The following is a 12,020-nucleotide window of genomic DNA, read 5'->3' as shown; positions in this document are numbered from 1 at the left end:
TTATTTCTCAAAGTGTGTAAAGCAATAGCTGGCCACAGATGAAAACTTGTACACGATTGCTGGGTTTTTCAGACTGCTGGTTGTGATACACTGTAACCATGTAGAGATACACGTTCAATTAATTAATGCAATGACATATATAGGCTGGAATTTTTCGCATGGCAGATGGAAGCAGTCCACCAACCGAAAAGTCCATGGCGATCCCGCCTCTGCTGGGCCTGGGGATCCAGTAGGGATTTTATGGTCCCCAGGACCTTGATTGATCTTGGATGGGACTTCCACCTCCTTGAGGAAGGAACTCCCGCCTATTGAAGCTGCTGGCCAATCAGCAGGCCGGCAGCTCTTAGTCCCAGCAGTGCCACTGGGAGCGGTGGCCACTGCTGGGACTGCAACCCAGCTTCCACATGAAGAGGAAGGACAGCCTGGGAAAAATATAGGTTTTTGGGGCCTCGCCAGGGGTGATCAGTCAGGCCCCAGCGAGGCAAGGTGGGTCGCTTAGGGGGGTGGGGGGGCGTGTTGGGCATTGGGGTGGTTGGGGCATCAGGGGCAGCCATCCAGCGGACACAGCCCTCCATCAGGCACAAGATGCCCGATCAGGAGGGCCCCCCATCAGGCTGTCGGAAAGCTGCCTATTTTTGTCAGACAGCTTTTCTCAGGCCTGGGCCATCTGCCTGCCAATGGTAAAATCTCCTTGGTGGCGGGCGGAGGCCCTTAAGTGGCCATTAATTGGCCAATTAAGGACCTTGATTAGCCTGAGGCAGGCGGGCCGCTTACCCCGGCCCCGTGCAAAATGATGGTGGAAGTGGGAGAGGGTGAGGAAGGGCCCCCGAGCCTCCCGCTCCATTTTGCGACCCCCCCCACCACGACCAGCCCACTCTTTGGTAGTGGGGGGGGGGGGGGGGGAGGGGGGGGCGGTGTAAAATTACATACATAAAACTCTAAGCTTTTTTGTTCCCTGAAAACACAAGTGGCATTGATAGGAGAAAAGTGATACTCTTGGTGACTGCAAAGTTCCTGGGTCTACACACAATTCCTTGACAATTAGTCAATAATATATGCCTTGATTATTTCAGTAGGACAACTGGCTGAAAAGCAATGTTTTGACTCATAACACAACTACACCAGTCCCCAAATGCTATTTGTAGGTACAACAAATGCATATAGTCCATTGTGGAAATGGATTTTCCGTGTCTTTTGGTCACTTCAATGATGATTTTCAGTGAGAGTAATCTAAATTGTATAGATTCTTTGTGATGTGCTGCACACAGCCTCTTTTAGAGCTCAGTAAAGGGAAGACTGTATTCTCAGGCAAACCACATAGGAAACACTTGGGCTTTATCAATAATGTGTTTAAGCTGAAAAGGTAGGCAGTGAATGATTATACCATTCTGAGGCGTTCCAGACCATGAATTATGAGAGATTGCATCAACCTGTATCTAACAACCTGTGTAACAAGTCACCACTAGCAAGAGAGTTTTGTGACAATTTTAATATGCAACATTTCAGCTGAGAGAATTTACTGTTTAATTTCAGTTTACAGCCATGGTTCCAGCTGAACTTGATTGCTGGGGATAATTATACTAAATGACTGTAAACTAATTTACAAATACCACTGTTCATTCCTCATATCTGCTTTGTATCAGGTCTGCACGAGATAGTCTTTCTTCCAAGTGGCTCCCACAACCTGTACAATCATGACTTTACCTTTATTGCCACATATCTAGTTATACAATGTAGCAATCCAGAGGTCATGGCACCTAATCTTGCATGTGCTCACATGCATGTTTCCCCTGTCTTCTAGAGGGTGGATTAATAAACTTGGGTGAGAGGAAGGGGGGTCAGGAGATTGGAATGGAGGGAGAGGGTGATCAGGGACTGGGGCTTGGGGAGAGGGGAGCTCAAGGGAAAGAGGGAGACTAGGGAATACGAGTTGGAAGATTCAGACTTGGGCAGGGGATGGATGTGAAAGAGAACTGGGGAATGTAGTGGGGTTCTATAGATATGATGTGCAGAATTTCCTGCAGAACTAGGAGCAGCAACACCAGCAACAGCAACATGGTGACTGAGAGCGCTGCCGAGACAGGAGCAGCCAGTAAAGGGGTGAGTGGAATCTGGGCTCTTTACGGTGGGTACCCCTTTCCTATCCTGAGCGGCGTGAAACAGGGCTGTGTTCTCGCACCTACACTGTTTGGGATATTCATCTCCCTGCTGCTCTCACATGCGTTCGTCTTCAGAAGAAGGAATTTTCCTCCACACAAGATCAGGTGGCAGGTTGTTCAACCTTGCCTGTCTAAGAGCGAAGACCAAAGTACAGAAAGTCCTCATCAGGGAACTACTCTTTGCTGACGATGCTGCATTAACATCTCACACTGAAGAGTGTCTGCAGAATCTCATCGACAGGATTGCGGCTGCCTGCAACGAATTTGGCCTAACCATCAGCCTCAAGAAAACGAACATCATGGGACAGGACGTCAGAAATGCTCTGTCCATCAATATCGGTGACTACGCTCTGGATGTGGTTCAAGAGTTCACCTACCTAGGCTCAACTATCACCAGTAACCTATCTCTCGATGCAGAAATCAACAAGCACATGGGAAAAGCTTCCACTGCTATGTCCAGACTGGCCAAGAGAGTGTGGAAAAATGGCGTACTGTCACGGAACACAAAAGTCCGAGTGTATCAAGCCTGTGTCCTCAGTACCTTGCTCTACGGCAGCGAGGCCTGGACAACGTATGTCAGCCAAGAGCGACGTCTCAATTCATTCTATCTTCGCCGCCTCCAGAGAATCCTTGGCATCAGGTGGCAGGACCGTATCTCCCAACAGAAGTCCTCAAGATGGCCAACATCCCCAGCATATATACCCTACTGAGCCAGCGGCGCTTGAGATGGCTTGGCCGTGTGTGCCGCATGGAAGATGGCAGGATTCCCAAGGACACATTGTACAGTGAGCTAGTCACTGGTATCAGACCCACCGTCCATCCATGTTCCACTTTAAAGACGTCTGCAAACGCATCATGAAGTCCTGTGACATTGATCACAAGTCATGGGAGTCAGTTGCCAGCAATCGCCAGAGCTGGCAGACAGCCATAAAGGCGGGGCTAAAGTGTGGCGAGTCGAAGAGACTTAGCAGTTGGCAGGAAAAAGACAGAAGCGCAAGGGGAGAGCCAACTGTGTAACAGCCCCAACAACCAATTTTATCTGCAGCACCTGTGGAAGAGTCTGTCACTCTAGAATTGGCCTTTATAGCCACTCCAGGCGCTGCTTCACAAACCACTGACCACCTCCAGGCGCTTACCCATTGTCTCTCGAGATAAGGAGGCCAAAGAAGAAGAAGAAGGAATCTGGGCTCTTTACGGTGGGTAAATAGGGAAAAATTGTTTCCTCTGGTGTGCAAATGGGGAAGAAGGAGATAGACATTGAGGATTCTTATTGCATTCAAGTAATTGCATGCCCTGATTTTATGGTGAAAATGCCAACACCCACTGTTCACATAACGCAGGAAGAGGAGAGGAGCAGCGACAGCCACAAGCTTCATTCCTGCTCCCTTGGTTCCTTTATAGGGCAGCAAACCCCAAAAGCAACACTGGACCAGATGCCCCTGCCCACCCCACCCCTCCCCAGCCCCCACCAGCAGCTCAACTCTCTGTGAATTGCACAAAGTTTGCAACCAGGCCCCAAGGCTCATCCGAAATTGCGTCTCTGGCCTCATTTTAATAATAGAGGTGAGCTACTGGCACCTAGCGCATCTCAAGAGGCAGCTCACCCAACACTGAGGATCAAATTTGGGTCTCCTACATTACCGGGCAGTGGGCAGATGAAAATGCAGGGGGACCAAGCCTGACCCTGCAGTTGTGAAGTAGAGCTGGGGGAGGCATGCTCTCCCTACCTTTCTTCAGCAGCCTTTGGTCATCCTTATAAGGTCTGCTGTGCAGGTCACTGTAGAGCTGGAGAAAGCTAGTTGGAGATTGCACGATGCATACTCTGCCTAGTCTTTTAGGCATTTTGCAGAAGGGTCCTAAAACATTTACAAGCCCCTTCTTTGCATATTTAAATCAATCCAACGCTAATATAAGGCAACCACCAAGAATGCCTAAAAACAGTGAGGCCCTATATGGCAGTGGCTATATTAGGTGCAGGACCTTGCATCCCATAATTGGTATACATTGGACACACTTTATGTCCAAAAATCAGGCAAAAAGCATACTAATTTCTACCCTAGTGAGTCCAAATAACTTTTGCTGATTGTGGTCCATGCCAGGAGCTATAATGTCAAATCAGGTCCACTATATAAATTGAGTTTGATGCTCCTGACCGAGGCTGATACTTCAGCACAGTACAGCAGGAGGTACTAGATTTTGGATGAAATGCTAAGCCCATACCCTGATTGCCAGTTTAGGTGGACATAAAAGATCCAGGGGCATTATTTGAAGAAGTGCAGGGAGTTCTCATGGTACCTGGGTCAATATTTCTTCTTCAACCTTCACCACCCAAAATAGATTCATTGTTGATTTTCTGTGTGTGGGACCTTGTTGTGCTCAAATCTGCTGCTGTGTTTGCCTACATAACATAACAGCAGTGACTACACAGCAATAGTAATTCGTCAATAGCAGAATGCTGTGGAATTGACAGTGGAGGCTGCTATATAAATTCAAGTTATTTCTTCCTTTCATGCTTCATCCCGTAAAAGCTGTGTACTTTTCACTGACTTCCCTCATGCTCCTGATTATGACCCTTATGATTTTTCTGTAATATAATGCCATTAGAGAATGTAATCAAATCTAAATAGGATACTTGAGATCTAAGGATGGTATTGGAATCAGCAGAACTCTCTGACGTCTGAGCATCAGAACAAGTAACTTGAATCATCTCAGTGTTTTCTAAGAGCCTGTGCAAGAATATCTTATTAAGAGCTCTCCATCTTCCCAATCAGATCACTGAGCTGTCACTGTACTGCAATGTACCAAACTTTATAAAATTATGTTTTGCAGTTGCTTCAGATGGATCAGCCGTGGCTCAGTCTTGTCTGAGTCACAGGTTCTGGGTTCAAGTCGCATTCCAGGACTTGAGCACAAAAATCAAGGCTGACACTCTAGTGCAGTACTGAGGGAATGCTGCACTGTCAGAGGTGTTGTTTTTCAGATTAAATGTTAAACCAAGGCCCTGTATGCCCTCTCAGGCAAACATAAAAGATACCATGGTAATATTTTGAAGAAGAGCAGGGGAGTTATCCTTCGTGTCCTGGCCAATATTTACTCCTCAATCAACATCAGAAAACAGATAATCTGGTCATTATCACAATGCTGTTTGTAGGAGCTCACTGTGTTCAAATTGGCAGCTGCGTCTTCTACATTACAACAGTGACTGTACTTCATTGGCTGCAAAGGGCTTTGAGACGTTTGGGGGTCATGAAAAGCACTATATAAATTCAAGTCTTTCTTTTCTTTTCATCTTCAATTGGCTAAGAACCCTTCAATGCCTTCCCTTATAGAAGATTGTAATCTTTCTCTTTTACAATAGGCAGACTTGCCTTAGACACACTTAGAAGCTGAGCCAATGAACAGCCACAATTCTAACATTTTACGAAACTGCTTCTATGTTGTTAAAACTATAAGTCATTGAGGAGTCTAAGGAACCATTATGCCAGGTAGCATTTTCCCCATAATAACCAGGAGTATAGCTGTTTTGTTGCTGGGCATGGCATGGTTCTCAGCACAATGAAGCTTCTAATCCACCAAATTATGAAACAGTCCAACAATATTGAATTACCCCAACAATTTTATCTTCATGATCTTCCTACCTGAAATCTGGTCTCTCATTTACAGCTTTGTAAAGCTCTCTGCTCTTGTAATGGAGGACCATGGAATGTTTTAACAGTGGGACACAACCTCTGTGTTTGTGCTTGCAAAAGTAGCGTGTGGTACTGCGTGTTGTTTGTTGTTTGTGCTCCAACTCCAGATGGTGCATGCTCATCTGTGGAGAGAAATAAAGTATCAGATTAGAAATGTGTCACACCACTTCATAACAACACCAGGAATAAAGAAAGTATACATATTAACAGGGAAATGCTGTATCAAATCAAAAATTACAACTACATATACATTTGCACTAGCTTAGGTTCCTATTTGAGAGATCCTAACCTTATGGTTTTGTCATATGCTTTACCCAGGGTCATACATATTCTTATCAGAGGCTTTGCCAAGAGTCACTAGTAGAGGCTGTCCCTCAGCTTCTACAACACTCTCCAAACTGGACAACCATCTGTTTATCTGCTGCTAACTCCTCCTCGTAGGTGCTCTACAACTTTCTCTTGCAGTTTAAGAGTTAAATGCAAACTTTTCTTCAGAGTTTTAATGACATCATTGATACATTTTATGATCTTGTGCCAAGCTGTTTTATTGTTGGATACTGTTTTCAGCTGCCAAACAATCTCTTAGGCTTGGTGCATGAGTTTGGGGAAATTTACTCCCAGGCCAAATCCAGCAGACCTCATGGCTATTGTTTTGGCTTACTTCTTTTACCATTTTCTTTGTCTTTTCTTCCCTCCATTTCTGAAATTGCTAATCCATGCTATAGTACAGTTTCATGGGTTCCATGGACTCTCCAGTAAAATATTTTTACCTCAATAACTATTTTTCACATGCAAGTCTACAAAGTGTCAGGAGGCCACTTGACTGTGGACACCATTACAGCCATGACTCCCCTCACCCAATATCCACACAAACACATTTCCCAGCAGCTGTCAATGAGAAGCACCGGCTGATGTTTCACTCTCTTGCTGTAAGGCACTCAGGCTAATTGGAGCAACCGACTTAGGCTGAGGTCAACTAACTCAGAATAGAACAGGGAGTAAAATTTAGGACATTCTGGTCTGCAATACGTAGCATTACAACATGTGTTGCTTTTATCTATTGGACCATTGGACAAGCTAGTTACTGCCTTCTCTACAACCAGTTGCCACTCCTTTCTCCAAAGATTTGGGAGCATACTTTTTCCCCTTGAGCTACCATTTTCTGCTCAGCTCCATTAGTAGTATTATAATGCACTGATACAGCCTTCAAAGGCCTCATTTATGGCTTACTCAGGAACTCAAATGTGATTATTGTTGTCCAATAACTACCATCAATGAATTAAGATACAGTCAGTCAGAATGTTTAATTTCAACAGATTATGGGGCTAAAGCAGATCTATCCAGTGAATAGCTGAGCCATATGGTTCTTGGGCTCAATCCTGTGCCTGAATTAGCTGATATTTTTTTTAAAAATCATTCATAGGATGTGGGCATTGCTGGCAAAGCCAGCATTTATTGTCCATCCCTAAACACCCTTGAGAAGGTGGTTGTGAGCCACCTTCTTGAACTGCTGCAGTCAATGTGGTGTTCCAGGTTTTTGACCCAGCAACAATGAAGAAATGGCGATATTGTTCCAAGTCAGGATGGTGTGTGGCTTGGAGGGGAACTTGCAGGTGGTGGTGTTCCCATGTGTCTGCTGCCCTTGTCCTTCTAGGTGGTAAAGGTCGGGGGTTTGGAAGGTGCTGATCTCAGTCAGGGTGGTGTTAGATATACTACAATTGGTCTTGTTCCGCTGAAATATGGAGGGAAACATCTGCAGGGTTTCTGCTGCTGATTGTTGTCCAGTGACTCCTGCTGGATGTGTGGATGTCCAGTGCGAACAGGATCAGTTTTAACAACTAAATACTTCCACAGTCAAATAGTTTGCTGGTAAACACTGCTCACCCATGAGTAATGCCGCTTTGAGCAAGCTACTGGAGGAAAGTTAGCATCTTTGGTCATTTAAAGGGAGGTGAGGAAGAAAGTAAAATTCTGAAAAACTGCTGCAAATGTGTTTCAAAACACTTTTGTTATTGTCATTGCAGACATCCAAAACTGGCCATGTGCCAACCTTAACATTTCAATTCTTATCTGGGCCAGTGCAGGTGATGACATTTACAGTACTGATTTAATAGAGTGAGTCGCATACATAAACTTCACATTCTCTTTACAATGAATGTTGAGTAATGATCAGTAGGAGGTATTCATTCGAAAGAACTGAAGCATGTTTTCCCTCCAAACCTGGACAGATTGCATCTCCCTGAAACAATTAAATCACCTACAGTACACTTACTTATTCAATAAACTCCAGCGCCTACACCATATCTTTGCCTTCTCACAATTGAAAGATTTTTTTCTCCCCTTTAAATGAATAGGGAACTTGATTGTCACGGCACATGGAAAAGTGACATGATTAGTCACACATGCTCTGAAAAGCAGCTCTCTGCCAGACACACTACATCTATCATTAGCCCATCTGAAAACTGGTTGCACCCCAGCAGCTGAATAACAGCTTCAGACTGGATTGTCTCACGGGAGTGGGCATGGCTGGCTGTGTGTCCTATGGCACCCTGAAGTGAAAAGACAAGTTTGGGCATGCCTGGATGAAATTAGCTCCCTGGGTATTCTGCAGTTCTGTTTATTTTTATCCATGCATTTAAGTGTCCAGGTAACGTAATTAATGAGACCAGCTGGTACAAGAGCAAGGTAGAAGTTCAGTGTATCAATGTGAAATTGTAGTCTGCATTGTGAATTCCCCTCATAGGTTCAGTGCACATTGCCAAATGTTTTAATGTGTTTCTTTTGTCCCACTAGATTTGATATTGTCAGAATTCTTTAAATTAGGTTACCTATTGAATGCATCTGGCACTAATGGGTAATGTCACTCAGCTGCTCTTATGGCTGTCCTAATGGTTGTGGTTATATTGTCAAAGAACTTCTATCTTATGAGGGCAATCATCGTCCTTTCCAAAGATTCTCAGGGGTTTACCAGTATCACCCACATCCAGAGAACAAACTTAACGAAGCGGACACAGCTCCTGCAATGTGCGTTGCAAACACAATACTGCAGGAGATGCTACCGAGCAGTTTTATTGGTTACAACCGATTCTCAGACATACGATGGGCACAACCCATCTTGAAATTGGGCACAGGTCAGTAACGCTGGATGTCTGCCCATTTCTCGCCCCGTTCGATTTGCAGCGGATTCAGATAAATGAATGGGTAATGACATCATGATGTCATTGTACATGTCATACTTTTCCTTTTCCCATTCATGGAAGCTAGTGACGGGGATAGCTAAGTGCTGGGCTGGGTATGAAAGTGAAAGAGGCCAGTGGTGAGAGCATGGCACTGTCCGGAAGTTGCTGAAGCCTTTGTCCTATTTGCTTTTCATTTTTACCCTGTGGTCACTGAGGTGGTTGAAAGATCGCTGCGGCGCTACCTCTCTCCTGCTGCCATTGTGGCCGCTGAGAATTGACTTATTTGGCTGTTTTTGTCAGGAAGACGAGAAGGTTGTGCTACAGGAACTCTGCACCTTCCCGTCATTGGCCCCACATCTGAATGCAAGGCCAGAAGCACACATACCTCCACTTGTCCAAGAAACTGTGCCTGTGGAGGCTTCCATTTGGCAGGGGAGCCATGGTGGAGTTATGCAACATGACCCAAAGACAATCTGCATCACAGGCAGGACACTCCCAATGTCTTCAAAAGTCACAACTACACTCAATTTTTATGCATTCCTATCATTTCAGGCTGTCACGTCACAAATATCTGCCAGTTTGCTGTGCATTGATATGTGAAACAAATCATAGTTGCATTGTTTGTTTGAGATACACAGTTCATATTCATCCCGACGGACAACCTGGCAGCAGCCTGGGAGATCTGTGCAATTTTACAGTGGCAGTCTCATCAAAGGTGCAGGGAGTTATAGATTTCCCTTATGTGCTCCCTCACAAATGTCAGTACCAATCAATAGGAAAGGATTCCACTCTCTGAATATTCAGTCCATTTGCAGCTATTACCTATTGTCCTTTACCAGGACATCTTTCACAATGCCTTCATTTTAAGGCAGTCTACTGTACCGATTTTTAACCCTAAAAGACAAGTCTAAAGGCAATCAAGGCAGCCATGGTTCACAAAATCTCTGCATCATTCTGGGATACCAGGCAAACATAAATATAATGATGTGCAGCAAAATAATTGTCAAGCATCATTCATATTTTGAAGTAATGTTTCAGTTGAATGGATCAGTCTGAGGGGCATTCCGCAATCAAGCCCAGCTACAAGACTGAGGTAGTGTGTTGCACGCTGCACAACTTTGTCTTGCAAAAGGGAATGAATCATTATAGAGATGTGCAGTGAAACCACGTGTTAGAATACAGCTCGCAGTGCATGGGAAGACACCTCAGCATAAGGGATATTAGTAGACAGACATTTTTGGACTGAATGCTTACTGGGATGCGAGAGATGAAACACTTTCAGGTGAAGACTGGGATTGTAAAAGGAATTCTTCTGCCTCATGGGCATTTATAGTAAGGTTAGAAACTGCTCAAGCTCATTTTCCTAAGACCACTATTGCAAACATACAGAGAAGACTTTCATTCCTTCAGTCTGGGCTGGGTATGTAACCAAATCGTACCGAAGAAGGACCAGGACTTAATCCATTGTGTTGATTTAGTTTCCCTTCCCTTCAAATGTTTCAATGCAGATGAATAGGTAGAGGCTGAAATAAATACAAATAATATAATTGCAATGCAACAACAGATTAGAAATAAATAAAAGTCAAGCCAATTTCTCATGGATGAATATGAGCTAGAACAGAGTGGGATCATGATATCATGAAAGATATAACTTTGCCACAAAATGGAGAAAAATAATCATTTGTAACCTGCTAAGTTTAAACATTAAAGATATTCTAGCTATGCATATGAAACAGAAATTATTTATGAAAGGGGAGGTGGTGGCGTAGTGGTATTGCCACTGGACTAGTAACCCACAGACCCAGGGTATTGCTCTGGAGACATGGATTCGAATCCCACTACAGCAGAAGGTGGAATTTGAATTCGATTAATAAAAATCTGGAATTAAAAAAGCTAGTCTAATGATGGTGATGAAACCATTGTTGATTGATGTAAAAACACATCTAATGTCCCTTTAGGGAAGGAAATCTGCTGTCCTTACCTGGTCTGGCCTACATGTGACTCCATATCCACAACAATGTGGTTGACTCTTACATGCCCTTGGAAATGGCCTAGCAAGCCACTCAGTTGTATCTGACTGCTACAAAGTCAATAAGGAATGAAACCGGACGGACCACCCGGTATCAACCTAGGCACGGGAAACGTTAACAGCAAACCCAACCCTGTCAACCCTGCAAAGTCCTCCTTACTAACACCTTGGGGCTTGTGCCAAAGTTGGGAGAGCTGTCCCACAGACTAGTCAAGCAACAGCCTAACATAATCATACTCACTGAATCATACCTTACAATGTCCCAGACACTGCCATCACCATCCCTGGGTATGTCCTGTCCCACGGGCAGGTCAGACCCAGCAGAGGTGGCGGCACAGTGGTATACATTCTGGAGGAGATTGCTCTGGGAGTCCTCAACGTCGACTCCAAGTCTCATGATATCAGGTCAAATATGGGCAAGGAAACCTACCGCCCCTCCCCCCCCCCCCCCCCCTCAGCTGATGAATCAGTACTTCTCCATGTTGAACACCACTTGGAGGAAGCACTGAAGGTGGCAAGGGCACAAAATGTGCTCTGGGTGGGGGACTTCAATGTCCATCACCAAGAGTGGCTTGCTAGCACACTACCGACCGAGCTGGCCGAGTCCTAAAGGACATAGCTGCTAGACTGGGTATGCAGCAGTTGGTGAGGGAACCAACAAAAGGGAAAAATAGACTTGACCTCATTCTCAATACTGTCCATGACAGTATTGGCAGGAGTCACCACCGCACAGTCCTTGTGGAGACAAAATCCCGTATTTACACTGAGGATACGTGTTGTGTGACACTACCACCGTGCTAAATGGGATAGATTTTAAACAAATCTAGCAATGCAAAACTGGGCATTCATGAGGCGCTGTGGGCCATCAGCAGCAGCAGAATTGTACTCAACCACAATCTGTAACTTCATGGCCCAGCATATCCCCCACTCTACCATTACCATTAAGACAGCAGATCAACCCTGG

This window comes from Heterodontus francisci, chromosome 6 (assembly GCF_036365525.1).
Source record: "Heterodontus francisci isolate sHetFra1 chromosome 6, sHetFra1.hap1, whole genome shotgun sequence".
Classification (NCBI taxonomy): Eukaryota; Metazoa; Chordata; class Chondrichthyes; order Heterodontiformes; family Heterodontidae; genus Heterodontus; species Heterodontus francisci.
Note: the sequence above shows the minus strand (reverse complement) of the source record.